The sequence below is a fragment of the Notechis scutatus genome, chromosome 3 (assembly GCF_049901735.1).
Source record: "Notechis scutatus isolate UNSWTSFEM ecotype Mainland chromosome 3, rNotScu1.2, whole genome shotgun sequence".
Classification (NCBI taxonomy): domain Eukaryota; kingdom Metazoa; phylum Chordata; class Lepidosauria; order Squamata; family Elapidae; genus Notechis; species Notechis scutatus.
The window spans coordinates 135,346,527-135,357,330 of record NC_142011.1 but is presented as its reverse complement, the minus strand read 5'-3'; positions in this window follow the sequence as shown (position 1 = coordinate 135,357,330).

The window sequence follows — 10,804 nt, the reverse complement described above, 5'->3', positions numbered from 1 at the left end:
ACTCAGAAGCTATTAAGCACTAACAAAGGAAACAACAACATCTCAGAGAAAATTACTCCATCACTTTGCATAACTGTACAGCAAGTCTCATTTCAATAAAACATGATCGCATAATGAGTGACATCACTTACGGTTTGGTAGCATAAGGTAAACTCTTTTTTTTAGTTTTACAAATCAAGCTAGATGTTTCTGATAAAAATAAAACTTTAGAAAAAGAAAAAAGATTCATGCATCCATGTATAAAATTGGCTCGGTGCTACAACATATTCTAAATCATATAGAAACATACTATGAGCATGGTGGCACAGTGGTTAGAATGCAGTACTGCAGGCTACTTCTGTTGGTTGCTGGCTGCCAGCAATTTGGCAGGTGGAATCTCACCAGCTCAAGGTTGACTTGGCCTTCCATCCTTCCAAGGTCAGTAAAATGAGGACCCAGATAGTTGGGGGCAATATGCTGACTCTGTAAACCACTTAGAGAGGGCTGTAAAGCACTCTGAAGCGGTATATAAGTCTAAGTGCTATTGCTATCCTCATTTCTACAGTAAAACATGTGAAAATCAACAAAGAGCCCATATATTGAATCCATTCTTTGTCATTTGAAAGGAATCTTCAGCTATGTTGGATTAATCTCTTCACCAAATCCCAGGCTTGATATAGACAGAGTTCTTAATAAATCCTGCAGTGTAATTTTGGAGTCTAATTCAGCATCACATATATTCCTCTTATGGCTACATTTTAGTTTATTTTTATCATGTATGCATGCATGTACTTGATTGGGGTGTCAAACTGGTGGCCTGTGGGCCGGATGTGTCATATGCAAGCTCCGCGAAGGGGAAAAATCCTTTTTCATCACATGATGGCAATGTGACACGGCGAGTTTGACACCTGTGCTTTACACAGTCTGTATTACTGACCAGGACCAATGTAGGCTAAATAGCTATAAGGCAGCCTTTGCAGCTTTCTTGTACTGGTGGGAATAGCAGTGTTCTGGAAGAAAAGGTACATGCTTTGGCTCTGCAAAATATAGTATAAACAAGTCTTAATTCGTACATCGTTGGAGCAATAGCTCACTTGTTAAAACTTCACAGAAAATTGGTACAAACAGCAGAAACGCATACTGAGGTTTTAAGCTGCCAGTTTTGTAAGCTGAGCATATTTCAAAAAAAAGAAAAGGGGGAGGGAGTAATGATGAATGGAAAACTGCTTAAATAGCCCATGTTGACTTTTTTTTTTAAGAAGTGGAAAGTACTGCTTCAGCATAATTCTCTGCAAATATTAATTTGTCAGTAACTATAAAAAAATCATCTGGAGGTTCAAGAGCTCATATCAAAATTTGGTGTCTGACATCAGATTTTAGTTACTGAAATTGACAGTGATGAAAAACTACATCTCTGATAGCAGTGAAGTTTAGCATCTTACTTATTTGATACCAATAGCACTCCATGTATGGTCAATTCTTACAAAGCCAATAAGGTCATCCTGAACTTTCACATAATCCAAAAGATAGGTGGAGAACATATAAGATGAAATCACTTCTTTAAACAAACAAACAAACAAATGTGAAATATGGATTACAGGTGTACAAAACACAGTATAACAGTCATACAAAGAAGCCATTAGCCATAATTAATAAGTACATTAAATGTGTAAAATGCAAAATCTGACCAGAAATGTTAAGATGGCTTGACTGACATGTTATTAAATAGGAAAGACTAAATAAGAGGCACTTGAAACAGAACTAATTCATTCTCTACTATGCATGTGGACCACTGCTAGTGATTGTTCAGAAACAGCATTTCTCATTTTGCGTGCAACTGCTATTCTAAGACTCCCAACAGTACTTTCAAATTTCAGCAATAGAAATATAGAACGCTCTCCATAAATTGTGGATCAATGGCAGTACTTTCATATTACTTCATCCTATTCCATAAATTATAAGTGGATATTTATATATTTAAATAAATCTTCCCTGGCTGATCAAATTCTGGTTATCAACATTACTTGGCTCTGTAGTTTATTTGTTATGGGTAGATCATCTAGTCAGTTGAGGCATTTGGAAACAATGGACATAGTCAGGGCTGGGATGCTACCGGTTCTGCCCCGCTCTATAGAACCAGTACTTCTGAAGAGCATCAGACACCGAACTGGTTCTGTTTTTGCTGCTGTTTGGCCCACCCGCTTACCTGGGCTCTTACCTGTCTTTTATTTCCTGCTTTTTCAACCTCAGCTGCTTTGTGCAGCACAGCTGAGGTTGAAAAAGCAGGAAAAAAGAGGCTTTTCAAACGCTGTGCACCTGTGCGCAGCACTTTTCAGCTGTCTGGGTGGCACAGCTTAAGGTTTTTTTACACGCATGTGCAAAACGTAGTCACTGAATCAGTAGTAACACTGGTTGAATCCCACCCCTGGACATAGTAGCTCATTAAGCTGATGGGTTCCAAGATTTTTCTTGGAGATTTCTTGTTTCAGGAATTGACAATCCTTCTAAAATTCTGATTTATGTCTTGAACGTGGAAATATATCTGCTCAGTTGAATGTCCTATTCTTGAAAACACAGCAAGATTAGTTCTTTGGTTCTCTGATGTGCTGACATCACAGAAAAAAATGAGGCCTGGTGATAGAAAATTCAGGATGAATATTTTTAGGTTAGATGGGCCTAGTCTGTGATAATATTGATGACAAATGCTTAACAGGAGATCATGGATCATGTGAATTTAAAGAATAGGAGTATATTGGACTTAAAGGGACATGATTTGAAATTTTAGTTTGGATGGTTAAATTTATGGTATGATAAACTTAAAGTGTATAAAGTAAAACTTTGTTAGACATGCCATACTCAGAGTCTGGAATGGTTATAAAGCAAGATTGTCTCCTAAAATTCCCTTAGGAATTGTTATCCAAGGCAGCTTTTTTTAGATTGTTTCCTAGTATGATTTGATTGCTATTGTACCCTATGATTATCATTAAGTGTTGTACCTTAGGATTCTTGATGAATGTATCTTTTCTTTTATGTATACTGAGAGTATTTGCACCAAGACAAATTCCTTGTGTGTCCAGCCACACTTGGCCAATAAAGAATTCTATTCTATTCTTTCTTTAGAAGAGAAATGATGGCTAACTGGTTGACTTATACTGATTTATTGACATTTATTGACCAAAATTAAAAATAAGAGTTCAAAAAGGAAGGTATATTTGTCAGTTTGCTTATGCACCCTTAGTTCAAAGATTCAAGTTGGCTAAAATAATAATTTGTTGGAGGTAAAAAAAGAGGCTTTGAAAGAGACTTATATACTCAGAATGAACACTTTATTGGAAAAATATATAAATTGTTGTAGAAAATGAATCAGGAGGATGAATATGTTAAAGATTGCGTGATTAAATGGGAAAAAAAATTCTGAATATGTTATTTTTGGAAGAATGGAAAAATATTTGGATTAATGGATTGAAATTCACATTGAATTATAACTTGAAATATTTTTTTTTATAAAATGATGTACTCTTGGCATTTAACTTTTGAAAATGATTTGTAAGGGAATACCAAATAAATGCTGGAATAAAATCAATGTGAAGGTATCTTTTATGATCTTTGGTAGACATGTAAGTATGCCAAGTGGTATTGGAATCGGACATGTGGCTTGATTCAGAAAATAGTAAAAATAGATGTAAGTAGAAGCCAAGAGCTTTTGGTATCATGGAAGAGATTGTGTAGCAGAACTTAATTCGTGTGATATTTAATTCTCGAAGAATTGTTGGCTTGGTGAAAAAAAGATTATACTGCACTGATTTCATATCAGGCTGCTAAATCAGCTGGGTTTAGATACTCACACATTTATCCCATTGATATGGATGGAGCTAAATTCAACTTTGACTGGACCAACCTCTTGCTATTTCATTATTAGCTTAATGAAAAAGAAATGTTTTCAAACTTTTTTTTTTGTAGTTTCCAGAAGCATCTGGGACGCCAGCCTTCTTTTCTTTTCTCATAAATCTTTCCTGTTGATCAGCAGACGGAGATATTCTCATAAAGAGTATGTCAACAGAACATATAATTATTGCTCTCTGACAGATGGAATCTGGCAAATGCCCAAATCCTTCTCTTATAGCTGTGTATGGTCCCAGCAGGAATAGTATCAAAAGATTCTACCTGTCTTTTTTCTGTAAACATCTACTGCTTGTGATTCAGAGTTGGGGTAAAAAGAGTCGGAGTCCAAAGAGAGCTTTAAAATGTGAACTTGTCAAAGCTTTGGTATTCCATCAGTTTAGGATGACACACTAACATTATTGGTGCAGTAGCCTAAACAATTTTGAGGGAAAGAAGTTATTGCACTACATAAGGATAATATAAAGGAATATAAGCTATGTATTAGTAAATCCATGCTTTAATTACCCTATCTTTTAACTCCCAATTTTGTTTTAACAAATATGGGCTTTTCTCTGTCTTTTTAAAAAAGTGTGATCCTTCCTATCCATCTTTAGACTTTAAATTTGAAAAAGCAACAGTAATATCCTGTGGGCTACTTGGATGAATTACCTGATGGCTATTCCTCATGGATATTCTTTAAAATATAGCTGTAGCATGAAACGAATGAAACACGCCTATTGTAAGTGGTAACCAGTTACTGCTATTGGCCGGATTCTGATAATTTTTCTGTCTTCCTTGTACCATGTCTTCATATCTGATGAGACAAGCATACACAATCGGCAATAATTCACAATGATGAAACTTTTGTTTTGTGTGGATATAGATAGAACTGAACTGAAGTGGTCTAATCTAAAAGGATTTCTGATGGGACTGTGTTCCATCTTTTGCAACAAATGCAACAGGGAGTTTTAAAGCATCTAAAAAATTAAGCTTTTGTGGATCACAGCTCATTAGATGCATGCAACAGAGATCTAAGCAGTGGTGGTATTCTACCGGTTCAGCCTGGTTCTGCCGAGCCGGTAGCGCCAATGAGCAGCGGAGACCGAACCACTTCTCTCCGCCACTCTGCTGTTGGGCCCACCCACCGACCTGGGCTCCCATACTCACCTTTATCCCCTGCTTTTGAATTGCAGCTGCTTTGCATGGCACAGCAGAGTGCCACGCAACAGCTGCTGTAGTGACCGGGAGAGTGCGAGCTTGCAGGAGGTGAGTTGGAATGCCTCTGCATGTGCACAAATGCCTCTGCCCCTGTGCAAAGTGTGTATTTGGCACATGTGCACATGCAAAGTGGGTGCATGTGTGCAAAGTGCGCCCACCAAGCCACACCCATCGAACCGGTGGTAAAAAAAAATTGAATCTCACCACTGGATCTAAGGAATGAGGATTATAAAGACGTGCAGCTTTCTCAGAACCAAACATCATCAGACATCACATGAAGTACACTGTGATCCATAAAATCCCATGTGACAATAAATCTGTTAGCTAAGATGCTAAAATGTTTTGTTGTGTCTTCTGAATAGGTCCACACTCAATGGGAGTAGCTATGAATCAACTGAATGCATACTTAATGAAAGCTAACAAATTCCAGAAGCAACTATGAGTCTGAAAAGGCTATAATCAAACCCATTTTGTGTCCTCTACATGATTACTGAGGATAAGACTACTTGTGTGATTGTCTTCAATGTTTTCTTATATACCCAGGTTCATCAGAATTATGCCAGTAATTTCAGCAGCAGCTCTTGCAATTTCCCAGTAATTAATTATTTAGAAGAGGTGATCCCAAATAGTGTTTTAAACCTTCAAGATATTTAATGTATAAAGTTTTTTTAAGTATCAAAGGGAGGGGGAAGAATGGCATGGATCTACTTCCTCAAATAACTTATTTCCCTTTCCCTGAATAGCTTATTGATGCTTGAATTGTTTGCCTTTTGAGCTACTCTGTATGATCAGATATTTGCCTAGGAAATGACATTGGAATCTTGGGGCAGATCCCCATTTTCTGTCTGACCCAGCACTAGTTATTTTTTTGAGTGCAGAAACAGTAACTTACCCAGTTGCAAATTCACCCCCTCCCATTTGGATTTTCCAGCTTTGATTCAGAACTGCTGCTTTCTACCTGAGCAGACTTAAGCCCTACAGAGTGGGTGGTCTCCGGCTCTTTGTTCCATTCCAGTAGAAGCCCCATCTCTCATTGTCTGCCAACCAGCAGACAACATAGCAGCCTGGCATGCTCGCTCCCTTGCAGTAGCTAGTTGCTACCCTGGCAACCATTTCATCTTGAGCTGCCAGGCTGCTATGTTGTCTGCTGGTTGGCAATTCCATTTTTTTCTTTTTTTAAAAAAAATTGCAATTGATCCAACCATGGCCTATTAAGAACTGTCCTCAACTACAGAAGCATATTCTCCATTCGACTCTTACCTCTCCCAGTGGACACCTTTTCCATTTCTGTCTACGGTGGATGAAGCCTGCTGTCCATATTTTGTCACCTCCTCTACACATTACTACACAGTTTTGTACCATTTATTTCTTTTAAGTGTATCTTTAGGTTGAAGTTGAGGAACATTACTTATTTTGTTTCTGTGAAGCTAAGCTAACCATTCTTCCTTGCCACAGAATTTCTATGGATTTAGAAGGGAGGAGGGAGTGAAAAAACAACCTGTTCCCAATTGCTTTGATTATTGTAGCATTCAAGCTAGAAAGGTTCTTTAAGAGATGAGAAGAAAACATATGCAAACGTATGAGAAAGAATGTGTTGTAGGAGATTTATGACAAATGGGTTTGAAGGTAGTTTGGCAGTCCGAATCTCACTGGCTCAAGGTTGACTTAGCCTTCCATCTTTCAAAGGTTGGTAAAATGAGGACCCAGATTGTTGGGGGCAGTATGCTAATTCTGTAAACCGCCTAAGGAGGGCTGTAAAGCACTGTGAAGTGATATATAATTCTAAGTGCTATTGCTATTTTTATCTGAGAAAGCAAACAAAAAAAAAATATGAAAACTAGTGAGGAGGGAATAGTCCCTAAAAGGAAAGAGCACGAAGTGGTAGACTAACCCACATAGGACCCAGCAGGGGAGGCTGGCCTTCCCAGCACGGATGGAAAGGGTGAAAAACAAGGAAATGGCAAAATCAGATGACAATATTCTGGTCCCATTTTCAGCCAACTGCAGTTCTAGACTGGGATATTTGAAGTTGGGTGAAGGTCTATGGAGATTCTCAGTCATCCAGGTCATGGTTGTCCCAAAAGTGCTTTTTCAAGAGGAAACTTGAATATAATATAAATCCTTCCATTCTCCACCATCCAGTCAGAGCTGAAAAAGCTTCCTGGATGAGAAGGGAAACATCTTCAAAGGAAAAAAAACAAGAAAGTCTTAGTTGCCTCTTGAAAAAGCACCCTTGGGACATGCTGGCTGAAGAAACAAGCAATTTCAGCTACAGTACAATGCTGGGTAGAATCAAACCTCCATGAACATTCATTCCTCTGGGTTTACTTTTGTTTGGCACACACATCTACACATACGATGGTGAGTGAAAACTAAAATTGTAACCTGAGTTAATCCTACTAAAGGCACTCCAAAAGATGTGATATGAGGAGTCACCCCAAAATGCTTGCTGTTTTATTATTAGTACCTGTGATGGCACATTAACACGTGGAATAAACCCCCTGTTATGAGTGAATCAGACAAAAGGTCATGCTGTGTTAAGTGCTTTGTGAAAATAAAGTAATATGAAGCATGCTAATGAATTTGAGACGTTTCATTGCTACAAGCCAGAGATGCCAGATTCCTAGCAGCCACTCATCTAAATTGCATTTGTCGTCAAAATACATCTGGCTTTTCTTTTCATTTCTCCCCCCACTCCCCTTGCTGGAGGCAAAAGAGAAGGGCTGCTACTACAGTGTGCCCTGTTATGGATTCTTTCTCTCAGGCCCCCTGGTTAGGAATTGACAGTTTGCGAATCAGATGCTTGGAACTAAAGGATATTCATTGAAGGTAGGAACAAAAACTGCTGCTTATTCTGATCTCCGGCACTGTAGATTATCCTTTGAACTCAGGGACTGTTTGCCTCTTCTTTCCTTCCAGGCTTTGCTTATGAGAGGATCTAGGTCTAGCTTGATTTATTTATTGGTCACCATTGAGAGCAGGAGTGGAAAAAAAGGAAGTTTATATGGTGCGGCAAAATAATTTGCAATTGTTCAGTCAAAACACAGGGAGAAAAAACAGTCACTGTACTATACAGGTAAAGCATGCATTTTCAGGTACTGTCTTTATAATAGTCATAGACCATCATAAAAAAAAAATCTAGGTTGGGAAATTCAGGTAGTTCTCAACACAGGACCACAACTGAGGGGAAGATTTCTGTTGTTCGGCGAGATGGTTGTTAAGAGAATTGTGCCCAATTTTACAATCATATTTGCCACGGTTGTTAACCAAATCAGTGAAGTTATTATGTGAATCATGTCAACATTAAGCAAATCTGGTTTCCCCTGTTAACTTTGCTTGCCAGAAGTTGGCTGGAAAGGCGGCAAATGGTGATCCCATGGTCCTGAGACTCAACAAATCTTGTAAATGTATGCTGGTTGTAAAGCACCCAAATGTTGATCAGGTCGTTATAGGGATGCTGCAATGGTGTGAGGACCAATTCTAAGTCACTTTTTTTCAGTGCTGTTGTAACTTTGAACAGTCACTACATGATTGATTGTAAGTCGAGGACTACTTGCTCAAAGGAATTGACCCGTGTGAATCTTTACCTTATATGATGGCTATCGATATTAGTCCATCATATGAGGAACCCAACATTGCTGGAGCAAAGTTACTTGCTCCAAGTAGAAAATTCTATTCAGGATTCCAACCACCTCTTACCTCTTAGCAGAATATTTGATTCTTTACTCCTAAATTTTGCTTTTCTACGTGCCATTATAAATAATTCATCTATTAAACATACTCAATCTTTACTGGGCTTGGGTAATGGTAATGATTTTTCAGGGTTTTGCAAATGTTGATGTTCTCCCAGGCAAAATGTTTTTTTCTCTCCCTTCCTTTTATTTTATTTTTTAGTTTGAATTCGCTCCAATCAAACCAATTTAATGGAAGGAGCTTGGGACTTTTGTCTCTGCCTGTCAACATGACAACTGTCCTAAAAAAACTAAGTAGAACAGGATCGTACTATTAGGTGCACATGTATACAGGAAGATAGCAAAAGAAAGACTGAGTTTGCAAATAGGTTAGATTCAATGGAAGGCTGAAGAGAAAACAGTTTCCCATGCATTACAAGGTGGATAGATTAAGTTACAGTGGTGATGGAGGTACCATTGGAAACCTGAAAAAAACAGGTTAGTGACAGATCCTCATGGAGAAAATCTATATAGTGGCTAGGAGTTGAAAATGATTTGATGGCACATAATCATAATCAGCCATGGGAGAACTCAAGGACAGTGATTCAGAATGCTGCTAGCTGCTCCATTCTAAGGACTCCTTCCTCCTCCTCTCCAGTCATGTGACCAGAACGGGGTCTATTCAGCCAATCCTGTGCTTCCCAGTACACACTGCAGACAAACAAGCAAAAGGCAGCAAAGATGACAACGCACATAGACATGTGGTATGCTTGGTTATTACATGAAAAAAGATGTCTAATGGCTACTGCTGATACAGACATGGGTAAGAATTCCAGAAGTTTTCCTTTGCATATTTTCAATGTGGAAGAAAAAGGTAAAGAGGCCCTTTGACGTTTCTCTATGGGAGAGACACTTGGACCTCAACTTGTAATGCTACTAACTGCTCCTGTCCCTCCTTCCTTTTTTGAAATAGGAACTTGAGTAGAGGATATGCAGGTTACCTGTGCTTACCAGGGCATACATACATATAAATATATGCAGATAAAGCCCAAGGGAAAAGCCTCTGCTTTGATTAAAACTTACATACACAGGCAACACTCATGTATCCACTTTGATTAGATCCTCACTTACACAACAAAATGTATACACACACTTTGATTAGTCCCTGGGGAAAAAGTACACACATACATAAAAATGTGACACATTTCATTGCACAGAAGAAAATATAGACACTTAACTAGGATGGTTGCTGCTAAAGTGGTTGGGAAGAATTCAGAAATCATGTCTTGTTTGTGTTGCCTAAATAGTTGATTTATTTATTATTATTTTATTTATTATTTTTAATGGTGGTCTTCTTTTAGTTACAGTTTTCACAGCACTGAGTTCACTGTTAGACTATACTATTGGAAGAATTATCCTTCTGGGTTCAGTTCCAATGGGGAAAAAGATACTGGAAACATGGAGGGTGTTTGGAAAGATGGTTTAATGATGGACAGGATCACATGGCTTGGAGCTCCAAAGAAGGAAGGACTAAGATGCTGAAAGTGCCTGGGTTTTATACCCTCTGTTGGGATTTGAATTTGAGCTTGTATTCCGATTGGTTGTCAGACTCCCATGGGGCCAGGCAGGGGCAACTCTGTAGGCTGTCCTGAGTCCAAGGCTTGGTTGAGCCTTGCTGGATGATGATGTAATGAAAGGGCTTTGGACAATTCCTATAGCTCTACCCAGGGGTGGGATTCAAGTTTTTTTAACAACCGGTTCTGTGGGCGTGGCTTAGGTGGTGGGCATGGCTTGGTGGTCATGTGACTGAGTGGACATGGCTTGGTGGCCATGTTATTGGGTGTGACTGGGTGTGGCCAACCGGGTGAAGAGGCCCAGTTGACTGGGTGTGGCCAACTCAATATCACTCACATCAAGGCACGCATCTCCTCGCCTGGCCACTCATGACTATGGGGATGCTGCAACTGTCGTAAATATGAAAAATGGTCATAAGTCACTTTTTTCAGTGCCATTGTAACTTTGAATGGTCACTTCACACAAGCAAAGTACCAGCA